The 11,604-nt window shown below is 48.6% G+C and overlaps 1 protein-coding gene across 3 annotated transcripts in view; it reads left to right on the top strand.

Moving 5' to 3' along the window:
- The first annotated feature begins 3,904 nt into the window (after positions 1–3,904).
- Positions 3,905–11,604, top strand: part of POMK (protein O-mannose kinase) — a 54,768-nt gene continuing 47,068 nt past the window's right edge. The window contains exons 1-2 of one of the 3 annotated variants that reach the window (XM_004046973.4): positions 3,905–3,989; positions 7,965–8,056. The gene's annotated coding sequence lies outside the window, so the exon portion shown is untranslated. The remainder of the gene's footprint in view (positions 3,990–7,964; positions 8,057–11,604) is intronic. The other 2 variants (XM_004046974.4, XM_055349169.2) reach the window with 2 other exon arrangements.

Below are 11,604 nucleotides of genomic sequence, written 5' to 3'. Positions count from 1 at the left end.
TCTTCGTGATCTCAGAGGATAAATTCACTGTCATTAGGATTGTGGGTCACCTAGAGCTCGTGGCATTTCTCTTTGGCTGTTTTCAACTTTTTTTTCCTTGTCTTTATTTTTCAGCAGTTTGATTTTGATGTGTCTGGGCATGGATGTCTTTGGATTTATTGCATTTGGGGTTTGCTCAGTTTTTTGAATCTGTAGGTTGGTGTTTCTTTCCCAAACTTGGGAAGTTTTCAGCCATTATTTCTTCAAAAACTTTTTAGTGCTTTCTTTCTCATCTGCTTTGGGATTCTGATGGCATAAATATTAGACCTTTTGTTATGTCCCACAGGTGCCTGAAGTTTTATTAATTTTTCCCTCCTCTCTGTTGGTCAGTTTGGATAATTTCTATTAATCTGTCTTCATGTTCACTGACTCCTCTGTCATTTCCATTCTGCCATTGAATCTATCCAGTGAGTTTTAAAATTTGATTATTGTACTTTTCTATTTTAAATGTTTATTTGGTTCCTCTTACTTTCTCCAAGTTTTTTACTCATACTTTCTTTTTTAAAATTATTATTTTTTATTTGTTTGAGACAGAGTCTCGCTCGGTGGCCCAGGCTGGAGTACAATGGCACAATCTCGGCTCACTGCAACCTCCACCTCCCAGGTACAAGCGATTCTCCTGCCTCAGCCTCCTGAGTGCACCTGCCACCATGTCCGGCTAATTTTTGTATTTTTAATAGAGACAGGGTTTCACCATGTTAGCCAGGCTGGTCTCGAACTCCTGATCTCAAGTGATTCGCCTGCCTCAGCCTCTCCAAGTCTTGGGATTACAGGCGCGAGCCACTGTGCCCAGCCCCATACTTTCTATTTTAACTTTTGTTTCAAGAATGTTTATAATTTTTTGAGCATTTTCATAATAACTAATGTCTTTTTCAGATAATCCTAACAGTCATTTTATAGTTGGTGACTCTTGATTATCTTTTCCCATGCAAGTTGAGATTTTTGTGATGGTTTATGCCTAGCAATTTTGTATCCTGAGCATTTTGAATATTATGAGGCTCTAATTCTTGTTTAAATCCTATGGAGAATGTTGGCATTTTAATTTTTTTTTTTTTTTTTTGAGAAGGAGTCTTGCTCTGTCACTCAGGCTAGAGTGCAGTGGTGTGATCTTGGCTCACTGAAACCTCTGCCTCCTGGGTTCAAGTGATTCTTGTGCCTCAACCTCCCGGGTAGTTGGGATTACAGGCATCCGCCACCATGCCCGGCTATTTTTTTTTTTTTTTTTTTTTAAGTAGAGACCGAGTTCCACCATGTTTACCAGGCTGGTCTCAAACTCCTAACCTCAGGTGATCTGCCCTCCCTAAGTGCTGGGATTACAGCTGTGAGCTACCGCCCCTGGCCAACATTTTAATTTAAGCAAGCACATGAACTAGTTAGGGACAGCCTGCAGGTTCCGATCTTCTTCTGGGGTTCATGTTCCAAAGTGAGTTCTGTGTTCATACCCTCTGTGGGGCTATTTGGATCTGTCTCGCGGCTGCATCCTCCCGTGGTTTGGTACCTGAACAAAAATCTGTTCATAAGCACAGTTCTCTGAGTGTTTGGTGTGCTCGTTAAGTCGATGATACGCAGGTCAGCGATGAGCCAAAGAGTTCAAAAATAACTCTGTGAGGTTGCTTGCCAGATGCTCTCGCCTTCCGCTATCTTCTCAGTGTTTTTAGGTTCCCTCAGGTTTCAGTGCGCTGGTCTGAAACTTCCCACTTTCAGTTTGGCTTGGGGGAGCTGCCCACTTCCACAATTGTGCCACAGCAGTGGGAAACAATTAAAAACAACAAAACACCAAGTTTGTGTCTGTCCTCTTGGAGCTGCAGTGCTACTGAATGGAAAGGACTATCTCTTTCCCTCAGACTTTTGGCTGCTGAAGCTTTTTGCTCTGGCCTTGGGCTTGACTGGGGGCTGGAGTGCAAAGAAAAGAAGAAAATAGAAAGAACAGGGAATTTTCTTCACTCCCTCTGAGGGTTAGGAGTTTCCTTTTCTGCTCCACGAGCCAGAATCAGAGGGTTTCTCCCGAGTCTCTGTGTGTGCCCCCGACACTCAGTTCCAGGCTTTGGACTACCTTCAGCTTGAAGATGGGTGACACAACCAGTTTGATGGTGCGTCAAATTCTGCTGTTCTTTTTATTTTTAATTTTTTGTTTGAATTTAATTCCTCTAATTTTTCATCAGTGTTAAAATTTCACCTTTTCCCAGCACCCCCAAAAAACCTGTGGGCACAAAATGGTGGCCACGTGGCAAAGAACTCAGCAAGGAGAGCTGCTGGTTGGTTTCTATCTTCGTTTGAGACGGAGCTTTGCTCTTTTGCCCAGGCTAGAGTGAAGTTGTTGGGGAAACCAGCCCCACACCACCCGGCGGGTACCCCGAGTCCAGCGAAGACAAAGGAATTAGAAAGAGAATAAGAGTTTAAAAGGCGGGTCCGGGGGACCGGAGCGTCGGAGGCTTGCTCACGGCCCCGAGCTCTCGGCCTCCACCCAATTTATTGGTGTGTATTCACACTGTTGTGCAACCATCACCCCCAACCATCTCCAGGACTTTACCATCTTCTCACACTGAAACTGTGCACCCGTTAGCATTTTTCATGGCTATGTGGATGTAATATAATTTCTTTCAGAAACCCCTATTGTTATACATTCAGGTTTCTTTTTTTCTCTATTATAAATATCTTTTATCAGCAATGCTTCAGCAAGATCTCTTGTGCATACATCTTGCAGACATATTATTTCTTTTTCTTTTTTTTTTTTTTTTGAGACGGAGTCTCGCTCTGTCGCCCAGGCTGGAGTACAGTGGTGCGATCTCGGCTCACTGCAAGCTCCGCCTCCCGGGTTCACGCCATTCTCACGCCCGCCACCATGCCCGGCTAATTTTTTGTATTTTTAGTAGAGACGGGGTTTCACCGTGTTATCCAGGATGGTCTCGGTCTCCTGACCTCGTGATCCGCCCACCTCGGCCTCCCAAAGTCCTGGGATTACAGGCATGAGCCACGGCGCCCGGCCGCAGACATGTTATTTCTGAAGGATAAATTCCTAGAAATGGATTTGCTAGGGCACGTAGGAGGAATTCCAATTTACACTCACCTGTATGTGTGAGGAAACTTTCAGACTCTACTGTAACGACAGGAGGTATTACCGCTGTTTGTCCATGTGATAGGCAAACGTTTCTGTTAATTTTAATACTGTTTGGATAGCTAGTACAGGCTCAGTTTTTCTAACCCACACCATGTTACTGTCTTGATTCTGGACTTTCGCAGTGTGTCAGTGTAGAAGCAGCTAACGCTTCCGATGTACACAACCTAGACGTTCCATGACCCAGCCTGACTTCGATGCTGCAAGCCTCCCTTTCGGTTCCCCGGAGCAAGCGCCCGAGTGCGTGTTGGGCTCCCGGCAGGGCTCCTGGCCGGCCCCCGACGGACTTCCCCGCCTTTGCCCAGTCCTGCCCCTCCGCGGAGGCTTGCCAAGGTCTTGTCTGCTGCGCTTGATGTGTGCAGCTCAGCTTTACTGCGTCTAGGCTAAGCCCCACAGTTTCTTTTACAGAGCGATTGTCCAACTTCAGGCATCTGGGTCCCCCAGTGGCGGGTCTGGGCCGGAGCTGGGAATCAGCCTTTCCAGCAAGGTCCCTGCAGATGCCGCGGGTCTGAGGACTACGCTTTGGAAGGCCTCGCAGTGCGTCTAGATCTGACAGCTGCTCTGCATGAGCCTGGCTCCAGGCTGAAGCAATAGTCGGTCAACACAAAATCGTTCTCCCAATTTCGGGAAGCAGAAGCCAGACAGGGAGACTGGGTAGGTGCGCGCTGGTACCGCCGCGGCGTTCGCTCCGGCTTCAGTGCACGGCCGGAGGAGGACGCCAGGGGGCAGCAGCGCCACGCTCGCCCGCCCAGGACGCGCTTCCGAACGCGCAAGCGCAGTAGGCCCAGTGCGTGCTGGCCCGGGGTGGCAGGGGCCGCAGAGGCTTGGGCTGCAGGTAGGTGCTGCGGGGAGGGGTGAGAAGGCGAAGGGGCGAGGGGGCGTGCAGCTGGGTTTCCCGGGGGACCCTGTACGTGGCCTGGGCCGCACCCCTCGCAGCCCCGGCCGCCTGCCCGCGGCCTGTCCGGAGGCTCCCTAGGAGGCTGCGCTGGGCCTGAGCTGCCGTGTCCACCGCGCCCAGCCCCTATCTCCGCGTCCACCCCTGCGCGGTAGCGGGTCGTTAAAGAACCAGAGAAGGGCCGGGCGAGGTGGCTCCAGCCTGTAATCCCAGCGCTTTGGGAGGCCGAGGCGGGAGGATCGCGTGAGCTCAGGCGAGAGCAGCCTGGGCAACATGGCGGAACTTCTGTCTCCGTAAAAAAGCACTTAGCCGGGCGCGGTGGCGCCGCCTATAGTCTCATCTACTCCGGAGGCTGAGGCGGGAGAATCGCTTGAACCCGGCGGGGGAGGAGGTTTCAGTGAGCCGAAATCGCGCCACTGCACTTCAGCCTGGGGGCCAGAGTGAGAGGCTGTTTCTATTATTATTACTTTATCATTATTATTATTATTTGAGACGGAGTCTCGCTCTGTCGCCCAGGCTGGAGTGTAGTGGCGCGGTCTTGGCTTCTGGGATTACAGGCGTCCGCCACCACGCCCGGCTAATTTTTGTATTTTTAGTAGAAACGGGGTTTCCCCATGTCGGTCAGGCTGGTCTCGAACGCCTGACCTCAGGTGATCCGCCCGCCTCTGCCTCCCAAAGTGCTGGGATTACAGGCGTGAGCTACTGGGTCCGGCAGAGGCTGTCTCTGTTTAAAAAAACAAAAACCAAACCAAACCAAAACAAAACAAAAAACAAAAAAACCAGAAAGGACCGAGGACTCTGTCTCAGCTCTTTGCCTTTGGGTGTTTATTCTGCACGAGATCATTGTTGCCAGGAGGTGTTAAGTGTAATCATATTCTTCTCTTTTTTTTTAGAAAGCAAAATTTCGCTGTTTTGTTGCATAATCTTGTCTTTGCCACCCTTTGCCTTTGCTATAGAACCTTAAGGCTAAATAAGCGTTCAGAATATTTAAAATAATCCTCTTAATGTACCTTGTGCTTTATTGGCACAATGGAATTCTGCTCTAAACTGTATTGGATGACACTACTCTGTGTCTTCCCTAGTTGTAGAAAATATCTTGTAAGTCGGTAAAAACTAGTTTTGTCCCTTTGCTTTTCTTTTCTTTTTAAGCTGTAAATGTGGAGCAGTGGGTCCCAAGCCTTTCTCTATCAATAAGCCTTCCTATCAGTGTCAGAAATGCTTTGCATTTCAGTCGTGCCTGAATTTCTCCTGCCCAACCTGCCCCACCATCTTTATTCCTTAATGTGCAGGCTGTTTTCAGGACCAGTAAATTTCAGTGGTTTTTGCTTGCTTCTGGACACGAAAGTTCCTTCAGCCACACAGCCTCATGCTATGCTCTGGGCGGCCTACTCCAGAATATGCCTCTGAAACAAAAAAGCAAATCGGGGTTGAGGTGGGCTGAAGTCTTCTTTAAGAAACCGGCAGTCCCAGGGTCCCCCAGCCCAGCCCCTAGCTGACCACGCTGGGTTTGATTTAGTTCAACTCCCGAGCATTGCGGTATTTAGGGGAAGAATGGGCTTGAGGCCAGAAAACTTGGCTCTTCTGTGTATAGTTCAGTGACGTTAGATGTATTACTTCACCTCTGACTCAGTTGTCTCATCTGTGGGATGGGAATAACAACAATTATATCCACTTCACAGAATTGGTGTGAAGTTGACAGTGTATAAAAGTCAAATGAATTTTTGGGTATTTTTTTAATTTGGTTTGGTTTGGTTTGGTTTGGTTTCTTCCTGCCGAGAGAGGATTCAGAAGTGAATGTGAGGACTTAGGGATATATAAAAGGTTTTTGGGGCATATGAAATTTGGATTCAGCAAGAAATGCATTAAAGGTTTTCTGAGTAATGCTGAGGGTCCAAGAGAGATTAGAAAATATGCATTTCTAGGGTCCCACAGAGTTTTGTAGCTGATGTTGGCAGCCTTTGAGTGGAAATGAAGAAGTGGACAGGGCAAGTTACATGGGGCTGGTGAATGACAAGCAGATCTGGGTTTATGATGAAGCCTCTAGCCTCTTCACTTGCACAAATACCTTCCAAAACCTTGCACAAATCCTCTTGCCAAAACTCTGGCAAGAGGCTCAGCACTTTTACATTCATAACTATTCTTCTCTTAAAGAATTACCACTCCTCGCCCCAACTTGTATAAGCTTCAGGCCCCATAAAACCTGAATCCACTAGTGGCAAGGAAGGATTGGTCGGAGGTTAGGGGTAAGGAGGGTTGGAGGGTTGAAAGGATTTATCGCAGGGTTTGAGCTGGGAAACTTGGATTGGAGAAGGAGGTGGCAGATGAGGGTCCTCAGAAGACAGGAGCCGTGAGGAGAGGAAGAGCGGATTCGGTGGAGCGAACACAGGAGAGGGAAAGCAGCCTGTGCGGCTGAGGCCATGAAGAGGGAGAGGTGCAGAGTGACCGGGCAGTTGGTGGGTCTTTGCTGAGTACCCGCTGTGTGCCAGGCACTGGGGTGCAGTGGTGAACAGGACAGGCAGGCAGGCCTCTTGGTGCTCAGAATCTAGAGGAAGCCGGGGCCTGGGTATCCCAGAAAGGGAGCCTTTGAGGAAAGCTCAGGGGCCAGAGAGTGGGGTGCAGGGAGGGTTTAGGGAAGCAGATAGGGGCTAGATTTCAGGAGGCCACATAAGAGTTTGGACTTGATCCTGTGGGCCGAGTGGGGGGGCTGTTGAATGTTAAGCAAGGTGGGATCAGATCCGTGCTTTAGAAAGCTCTCCCTGCATGGGCCGGACATGGTGGCTTATGCCTGTAATCCCAGCACTTTGGGAAGCCAAGGTGGGCAGATCACGAGGTCAGGAGATTGAGACCATCTGGCCAACATAGTGAAACTCTGTCTCTATTAAAATACTAAAATTAGCTGGGCATGGTGGCATGTGCCTGTAATCCCAGCTCTGTAATCCCAGCTACTCAGGAGGCTGAGGCAGGAGAATCCCTTTAACAAGGGAGTCAGAGGTTGCAGTGAGCTGAGATTGTGCTATAGCACTCCAGCCTGGCGACAGAGTGAGACTCTGTCTCAAAAAAAAAAAAAAAAAGAAAAGAAAAAAAAGAAAGCACTCCCTGCATGTATCAGAGAAACTTCCATGTATGCCTGGGGAGATGTATACATAGCTTGTCTCACTAATTGTGGAAAAGTCAAACCAGTTGAAAATAGTGAACTGAGTTTTGTGCATCTGCATGGATAAATCTCAGAAACGTAATCTGGAGCTTTTAAAAAAAACTAGTTGCAATAGGATAATACCAGCCCATCACTGTTTGTATAAAGCTTGAAAACATGTATGATTTATGGGCACATACTTGTGAAAATAAAAAGCATGTATGAGAAGCAGAGTTTGGTAACCCATCCCTGTAGTCAGTCCCAGCTGCTTGGGAGGTGGAGGCAGGAGGATCACTTGAGTCTAGCCTGGGCGACGTAGTGAGACTCCATGTCTTAAGTAGATAGATAAATAGGTAGGTAAATAGATAAGATCGATTAGATAGATAGATAGTATGTATAGGAATTATATACACCAGTGGTTTTCAGACTTTAGCATGCATCCAAATCACCTAGAGGATTTATTAAAACACAGATTTTCATTTCTGATTCAGTAGGTTTGGAGTGTGGACCCAAGAATTTGCATTTCTCCCAGGTTCCTGGGCTATGACGCCACAGGTCTGGGGAGCACAGTTTGAGAATCTCTGATGTCCACCAACTTGAAGATAGTGATCACTTTTTGAGGGGGAGTAGAATTGGATGGGGAGGAGTCCAGAGGGTCTTCAACTCTATTTGTAATATTTAATTTCTTTAAAAAAAGATCTGAAAAAATGATGCAGTGTGACTTGACAAAGCTGGATGAATGCTTATGTTTTTTTTTTTCTCTGTGTGTGAAACACTTAAAGAAAAAGGATCCTATTTGCTGTGTAATCCTGAGAATGGACTGCAAGAGAGGAAAAACTGGGCGTCTGCTTGGGAATCTATTGTGGAAACCCAGGTGAGAGGTGCTGCTGGCTCACGCAGTGGGGTGGAGGGGAAGGGCAGCAAGGAAGGAGAGATGCAAGCAGTTGTGAGGGAGGTTTTGGTGGGAGCATTGACTGCATGTGGTAATTGGTTGGTTTAGAGTTTAGGGGAGGGAGGAATCAAGTCACACACACCTGGTCTGTAACCTGAGTGGGTGGTTGGGTCATGAGCCCATGACAGAGGGAACCCTGGAGGAGGGGCATGTGGGGACTGGGGAGTTTTGCAGTGGACAGCCCATACCTTGATAGGCCAGTGAGCAAAGCATAGGACAGACCTGGGCTGCAGTGCAGACTTAGAAAGCAGCAGAGTTCAGATGGCTGCCAGTGTCCCAGGTGTGGGTGAGGTTACCTGGGCCTTTGGCAGACCTGGAGGAATGCCATCACCTAAGGCAGGGCTTGGCCAACCACAGCTTCTGCTTGTTTTTGCGTAGCCTGAGAGCTGGGAATGCTTTTATCTTTTTAAATGTTAGGGGGAGACTTCAAGGAAGATATAATTCACAAACCATAACATTTGACATTTTAAAGTGTACAATTCAGTGATATTTAGCATATTTACAAGGTTGTACAATCATCACCACTGTCTAATTCAGGAACATTTTAGCCAAAAAGAGACCCCATCCCTGTCAGCAGCTATTCCACCCCCTGCCTCCCCAGCCTCTGGGAGCCACAAATCTATGTTCTGTGTCTGAATTTGCTGTTTCTGGACGTTTCATGTAAATGGAATCTTACAGCATGTGGCCTTTTTGTCAGGCTTATTTCACTGAGCATGATGTTTCCAAGGTTCACCCATGTTGCAGCATGAATTAGTGCTTTATTTTTTATGGCTGAATAATATTCCGTTTATGGATGTACCACATTTTGTCTATCCATTCATCTGCCAGTGGACACTTGGCTTGTTTCCACTGTTTGGCAGTTGTGGATAATGCTTCCATGAACATTCATGTATGAGTGTGTGTGTGTGTGTGTTTTCATAGGTACATACTGGGCAGTGGAGTTGCTGGGTCGTGTGGTGACTGTGCTTAACCTTTTGAGGAGCGGCCAGACCGCTTTCCACAGTGGCTGCATTTTACTTTCTCACCAGTGATGTTTGAGGATTTCAGTTTTTCCACATTCCCCTATGTTGTTACTGATTTTTGTATTATAGCCATCCTCATGGGTGTAAAATGCCATCTTGTCACACTTCTGATCTGCGTTTGCCTTGATGACTGGTGAAGCTGAGCATCTTTCATGTATGTGCCTGTTGGCCATCTGTGTATCTACTTTGGAGAAATGTCTGTTCAAGTCCTTTGCCCATTTTAAAAATTTTATTTATTTATTTTTTTGAGACAGGGTCTCACTGTCACCCAGGCTGGAGTGTTGTGGCACGATCACAGCTCACTGCAGCCTTGGTCTCCTGGACTCAAAGGATCCTCCCACCTCAGCCTCATGAGTAGCTGGGCCTATAGGCACATGCCAACATGCCTGGCTAATTTTTAAATTTAGTTTTTGTAGACAGGAGGTCTTACTATGTTACCCTGGCTGGTCTGGAACTCCTAGGCTCAAGTGATCCTCCCGCCTTGGCCTCCCAAAGTGCCAGGATTACAAGTGTGAGCCACCAATGCCTGACCCTTTGCACATTTTTAAATTGAGTTGTTTTTTTTTGAATCTTTTGAGTTGTTCACCAGACATCCACATGGAGATGTCAAGGAAGCAAGCCTTGGGTTCTGAGGAGAGGCTGGGAATGGAGTTTTACCTTTGAAAGTTGTCAGCAGGCAGCGATGAAGTCCTGAGTCTGGGTGAGCTCTCCCAGGGAGTGTGGCAGAGGCCTGAGCTCTGAACTCTGGGGGACCCCACTACGTGGACTCAGAGATGAGGAGCTGCCAGAATGTAGTTTCCTGGAAACCAATTATATAAGGTGTTTAAGGAGGGAGTTATCAATCATGGTAGATGCTATTGATAGATCAAGGAAGACTGGGGCTGTGCTTTGACTGTTGTGTTTAGTGATGTGGAGGCCACCTGTGCTGACTGTGGTAAGGTCAGTTTGGGTGCAGTGGCAGTGAGTTGGAGAGAATGAGAGGACAGAGCTGGGCGTGGGGTTTGCCTGAGCTGGGCTCGGGGCCAGTTTCATGGTAACACACTGTTTGTAGTAATAGGAGAGTGCAGGAACCTGGGGTGGGGCTTGGGAACTGGCGGAAATGCTCTCTGATTGCTTCTGTTTTTCTGGTAAAATAGGATGATCTCGTTAGATGATCAGCTGAGAGTGAAGGTGGGGGAACAGGTGGTACATGTTTGGAGAAGGAGAGTGTGAGCTTCCAGCTAGCCTAAGGCCACTCGGGACACACCTATCACTTTTATTGACTCACTGCAATAAGCGGGGCTGCATACTGGCGGGACTTGCATATCTTCATCAGAGGGACAGAGAGTCATCTGAGAGGGCACGGGGCAGGAGTCCTTCGGGGCCTCTCTGACCTGGCCCGGGGCAGGGAGCTGGGGGTGGAAGTGCTATGAGTGCTAATAGGGAGCAGGGGGTCAGAGGAACAGAGGATATGGGAATGGGTGGTGGAGCTGGGAGAGACTGGAGCTTTGCCAATGGGGGCCTGGGCTGAGCAGGGCTCAGAGCATGTGGTGATGAGCCTTATGGCAGGTGAGGCTCAAGGCCCAGTGTGTGCTTAGGGAAGTGGGCAGCAGAGCGGTTGAGGGACCCGTGGGTGTATCACAGGGGTAGGGTGTTGAGGAAGTTCCAAAGCAAGCTAATAGGGGTTATGGCTGGAGAGAGGCCCAGTGTGTGTGCTAATGGGGGATAGTGTGGTAGAGGCACCAGGATGTGTGCTAATAGGCCTCTGAGGCCTCGTGTGTGGTGATGGGGGTGTGTATGGTGTTAGTGCTGTGTGTGTGTCTGTGGGGGCCTGCAGGGTAGGAGAGAATGGGGTGCTTATGGAGGGGAGGTGGTTGAAGGACTCGAGTGCTGGGTGTGCGCTTGTGGGGGTTGTGCCGTGGTGGGTGTGTGCATGTGCTAATAAAGGTCTGGGAGTTGGAGCCCAGTGCATGCTAATGGAACAGAGCTGGAGGGACCTCATGGAGGGATCTGATGGAGGGAGGATGGTGGGAGACCTGAGCCTGTGCTAGTGGGGATGAGGATTGTGGATCTCTGTGAGGTAGGGGGTGGTGGTGGTGCGGGAAGGGTCTTGGTACTGTCAGAGGCCCGGTGCACTAAGGGTCAAGTTGGTGTGAGGTGCACGTGTGTCCCTGAGCACGAGGACACTCTAGGAAGGGGCAGCCGGATGGTTTAAGGCGTTCTAGAGACTGCTACTGTGGGTTTGGAGCCATAGAGGCACTGAAGTGTGTGCCATTGCTGGGAGAGTCAGCAGTGTGAGGTCTGGAGTACGCTCAAGAGCGCCAGAACAGTGTGATCTTGTGTGCTTGCGTCTGTGGGGTACTGGAATGTGTTGAGGTTCCAGGGAATACTGATGCAGGGGATGAGTAGAGCCGTGGAGGGGATAAAAATAAATTTAAAAGGCCAGGTGCAGTGGCTCATACCTGTAAT

Source organism: Gorilla gorilla, chromosome 7 (genome assembly GCF_029281585.2).
Source record: "Gorilla gorilla gorilla isolate KB3781 chromosome 7, NHGRI_mGorGor1-v2.1_pri, whole genome shotgun sequence".
Lineage (NCBI taxonomy): Eukaryota > Metazoa > Chordata > Mammalia > Primates > Hominidae > Gorilla > Gorilla gorilla.
The sequence above is the reverse complement of the archived record's forward strand: the minus strand, read 5'-3'. Positions and strand labels throughout refer to the sequence as shown.